General features: G+C 36.3%; 1 long non-coding RNA gene across 1 annotated transcript; it reads left to right on the top strand.

The window, feature by feature from the left end:
* Positions 1–1,723: 1,723 nt before the first annotated feature.
* LOC118479684 lies at positions 1,724–4,035 on the top strand. Its single transcript, XR_004860046.1, has 3 exons — positions 1,724–1,861; positions 2,376–2,429; positions 3,674–4,035. It is a non-coding gene; the product is annotated as an uncharacterized LOC118479684 (long non-coding RNA).
* The last annotated feature ends 1,163 nt before the right edge of the window (positions 4,036–5,198 follow it).

Raw genomic sequence — 5,198 nt, 5'->3', positions numbered from 1 at the left:
CGTATCAAAGTGTTTGCGTTGTGTGTCGATTATGATTTGAAATAGGTAACGTATGTAACACCCAAAAGTGCGTAAAGCAAAAAGTGTTCGAGTATACTCACAGATCATCTTTAACGAGTAAACACAGTCTTGGATTGAAGGGAGCGCTGGAAAGTTAGCTTGATTACAGAATGATAAAATAAGCGATGAACGGTGCGTAAAACGGTGCGAGTGAACGAATGACGAAGCGTGATCTGATCGGATGACCTTCCGGACGGATGGCTATTCGGTCAAAGGGTTGTCCGTTTGGGATGGATGTGTTTGTGTATGATGTGACTTTGAAGTTTTCGCTGTTGTATTTTAAAATGAGAGAAGTATCTCTACCTTTCAGGTCGTCCGGTCGAACGGTCATCCGAACGGATGGTCGTTCGATCGGATGGCAACCCGTCCAGGTGAGACATTTCACAAAACCAAGTCTCCTGTTAGAATAGTCATTCGATCGGATGGTCATCCGATCGGATGACTATCCGTTGGAAATTATTATGTTTTGAAATTTTTTTCAAGTATTGAAAGACCACAAGTCGTCCGATCGGATTGTCGTTCGATTGGATGGCTATCCGATCGAACGACAATCCTTTTGGTAACTTGTTCGTTTTGAAATCTGTAAAATTCACTAAGTTTAGAAAGTTTGCGGTTTGACCAAGATGGTATGACAACGTGTTAAACAACGGAAATCCCATCTAGCCCAAGTCATCCGATCGGATGGGAATCACCCGTCCGATCAGTTAACTGTTCTTGACAGTTATTCATGTTCAACCCGTTAAGTCGGTTATCTCTTTGGTAGAAATTCGTTCTCAGACCGACACTTTACTATAGAACGAGTAAAGGGCCTGCACGAGCTCAGATTCTATCGGTTTTGAGTGCAAGAGTGTAAAAGAGTTGAAAGAAGTTTAAATCGGTTTGAAAATGTTTAGATTTGGGTGAAATCAGTGTTTAAACATGTTGAAATCCATTAGATCCGAGTTTCTTGGTGGAATGAGGTCACACTTTGAAGTTCATGAGAACCCATGATGACATCATCCAAGAACAGCCCAAATCAGCCGATTTCATGGTGAAAAGTTAAGATTTGATGGAATTGATGAAGAATTGTGTATTGATCAAGGAAGTACAAGATTTGAGATGAAAACTTACAAGAATTGCGAGGAATCGAGAGAAAATAGCCCAAAATCTTGTTGGTCGAACGAGAGCTGTGACATCACATGAACAGTGATGTGACAGGTGCTATTTATAGGTGAGAGGGGAGAAGAGGTGGTGTAGGTGTCCGATCGGATGGTCATCCGGACGGATGACCATTTGATCGAATGGTCCTTCGATCGGATGGCTCGAGTGAGTTTGATTCCGGCATTTTGTTTCGTGCGTTGAGTGTTGTGATGCGTTTAAGCGAGTCTCGATTAAGCGATGCGATAGATTTAAATAATAGTTACACAAATATCATAACTAACATACAACAACATAAATAACCTTGCGTTTCTATGTAACATCCCAAAAAAAATGATAAATTGTGTATAATTGTTAAAAGTGAATTATAAAATAAATTTAGTTAAGGATTATGTTATGATATATATAACCTAAGAATGAGAAAATACCTAAGAATAAACAAACACATAATCTAGAGGGACTAAACATGGGAAAATGAAGAAAGAAAGTGTTTAAAATAAACAAACTCAAAACACACACTCTGGGCGTGTGTTTGAGATCGACTAGACGAGAGAGAAGGGGGCAAACCCTACTTGGCCACGAACAAGCAAATTGAAAGGGGAATATAATGTTAAATTGGTGCATGAAACTCAAATCTTAATCATCTTAACCTTCTTAACAAACGGTAAGTTGGGTTTTGATCAATCTTAAAGATGCATGAACTTGGGAATGAATGTATGTTAGTTTAATCAATTAGAACGAATTTATGCTTGAAATTTCTCTAATTAGTGACTTATGTTAGAAAACCCACTTGTATGCATAAATGGTGATGAATGATTAAGATTGTAGGAGTAGTAATTGTTGTAATGTAAAGTTGTAGGAAGTGTATTTTGATTATAGATAGTTCAGAGATGAAAGATTAGTTGAAATTGTTAACCTTGACAAACCATGGTGTGAATTAGTAGGTTTATGCTTGAATACTTGTACATAATGCATTGTTGGTAGTACACACGCCAAGTGTTCGACAAAATGCCTCAATGAGAAATTCTGCATGTTTTTTATTTAGAATATGTATATGATGGTCATGTTTTAAGTATGTAAATAACGTTCGAATTGAACTAAGATGCTTTATCCCAAAAACACCATTGAGAAGTAGATATAGAATGCGAAAGTCTTAATGTAAATGCTTATATGTATAGGGATAAAGGGAGAAAGTTCAAGCCGCACTAAGTGAGAAGGAAATCAAGACCGAGGTACGTCACTTGTACATTTTGAATTGTAGAAAAGTGTCTTTATGTCTTAAATTGTAGAATTGATTGCTTTTGTATTAAGATGAAATTGTAATATGTTTATGTTGTCAAACTTACCCGAACGGGTCAATTCATTAGAAGTGTATGTTAGATGTAGGTTTGTGATGATGACTTGTTGTAAACGGGTCAAAAAATTAATATGTGAATTTCGAGAATGAGTTTACTAACAACCGTCTTGAATGGGTCGGATAATTAGAACAAATCATGACAAGGTTATTATGTTGAAAATCTGTTGTAAACGGGTTAAAATAGAAAGAGTCTTATAAGGAAGAATGGATAAGTAATAGACTCATTCCGAATGAGTCATATGAGAAAGAATGGTGTAACTGAGTTGGTTACGAAAACAAGAAAGTCGAATTCAAGAATGAATTAGTCAAGTATGGTACAAAATTAAAGTGGCGAATATTAGTTCATCAAGTTCATTGAAGAATTAATTGAATTATGAATGATATGTAGGGCTGTAAACGAACCGAACGTTCAGCGAATAGTTCGTGAACCATTCGGCGGGAAGTTCGTTTATGTTCGTTGGTTTAATAAACGAACGAACATGAACAAGAAATTTCGTTCGATTAGTTAAATGAACGAACATGATCAGATGTCTTGTTCGTTCGATTGTGTCCGTGAACGTTCGGTAAGGTGTTCGTGAACGTGTTTGTGAACATATTCATGAACATTCGTTGATTTGTGTTCGTTTATGTTTGTATGTTTGTGTTTTAATCGAAGATCTTTGTACTTTTTTATATTTTATTTGTAGTTTTTATATTATTAAACTTTTATTTATTTTATTACCCTAACAATTAAACTAGGAAACCCATTTTCACCTTGTTTAAGCATCATTTCCCTTTCATTTCTCATTATTTACATCGGCGAATACGATCGACCTTCGTTCCACAATAAGGGATTCAAGTTCGAGTGCTACTCACTGGGCCATCTATCTTTATCCTTTGTCATGTTCCCCAAATTTATTTGTGTTTGTTTGTGTTAGTGAACCTTTCGCGAACACGCTCATTTCCTTAATGAACGAACACGAACATAAAATCTCATTCGGTAAGTGTTCATGAACCGTTCATGAACACATTTATTTCCTTAACAAGCAAACACGAACAAGGCCTTGTTCGTGTTAGTTCATTTCATTTACAGCCCTAATGATATGCTAATGTTGTATTGTTTTGTTATGTTGGTTTTAGGTAAAACTCAAGTTTAGGTGCTTATGCTTCGCTCGGATCGAACACACTTTGAACGCCTTACATGCGCTTCCGCAACTTTTGAAGTATCGCCAATGGGTCAAAATACTTTTGTTAAAATAGGTTATGTTTGGTAGTTAAAACTTTAAACTAGATGTGTTAAATATTTTTTAAAATTTCTAGTTTGTAGTGGATGTTTAAAATGTTACGATTATCGTTATGTCTTTTGGAATGCGTCGTAGGATTAGTTGTATGATGGTTGTTAAAACAGGGAATTGTTCACGTTACGAACGGGTCATGCCCGAATTTTGTTAAAAATAGTACGTTAGTACTTATATTTTGAATAAAGAAATCTGGGCGTTTCAAGTTGGTATCAGAGCCGAGGTTTGAGGGATTCAAGTATTAGAATTAAGATCCTTGAACTCAAACCGAAAGCTCGTATGAAGGTGTGTTCGTTCCGAAGCGCTATGCAAGTAAGTAATTTATAAATTTTCGATTTATGTTTTTAGTTGGAAACGGGAAGGGGTTATAGTTAACTCACTAGAATAACCTGGGTTGGAACATTACGGAATGTTACGGGAGGTTTCGGGACTTCACTGCTCGGGAATGAAGTTTTTGGGTAAAAATGAGTAAAAATAGCAATTGCAAGTCAGGTCTGGGATTCAACGCCCAGTGCGCCAAAAACAACGCCTAGTGCGCCAAAATGAACTTTCCAACTGTGGTGCGCTGAAATCAGCGCCTAGTGGCGCCAATTGTTACGAAACTTCCCGTTTTTCACTTTTTGACCTTCCAACTTGTGTGTATGCTTCCAATACTCCGTAATGCCTCCCGAAAACCTTCCGTCAAGCCCTAAAATGCCAATGAAATCAAGAATACAAGCTGATTAACATGAATGCCATTAGTGAAAGCATGAACGAGAAGGAAGTTAAGTACATGAATGAATGAATGTATAATTAAATTAACATATCTAGGATGTTTGTAATGAAGAACGATCTACGAAAATGAATTGTTAAAATACTAATAAAGTATAGAATGATAAAGAGAATGAATGGAATGCTATCTAATACAAATATGTAATTGTAGATGGCAAACAAAGGAGATGCAAATACCACATATTTAAATGGGTATCGTTACGGGAAGGGTTGTACGGATTAAACCTATAAGAATGGAACATAATAATGAAAGGTAAAACCCGTAAGCAAATATAGATCGAACATATAAGAGTCATAAGTAAGAATGAAAAAACTTGAATCCATAAGTATATGCGAACCAAACACGTAAGAACAAAAGGCTGAATCCATAAACAAGTGGAAATGGGTAAAAGTGAGGGAGAGAATGTGCTTATTCATCCTACTAAAGTAAGTATAAATCTTGTAAGTAAGTGATGACGGTAGCCTTATCGAGTCAAGTAGGTCACTTGACTAACATGATGCATATATACATATGTGTTGGTGCATATGTCTGCCGACTTCGTCTTGTATCGAGTCTTGTAAATAGAATGATAGATCAGGGTACGAAATTCGAGAAA

Source organism: Helianthus annuus, chromosome 6 (genome assembly GCF_002127325.2).
Source record: "Helianthus annuus cultivar XRQ/B chromosome 6, HanXRQr2.0-SUNRISE, whole genome shotgun sequence".
In the NCBI taxonomy this organism is placed as follows: domain Eukaryota; kingdom Viridiplantae; phylum Streptophyta; class Magnoliopsida; order Asterales; family Asteraceae; genus Helianthus; species Helianthus annuus.
Note: the sequence above shows the minus strand (reverse complement) of the source record. Positions and strands in the feature narration are given on the sequence as shown.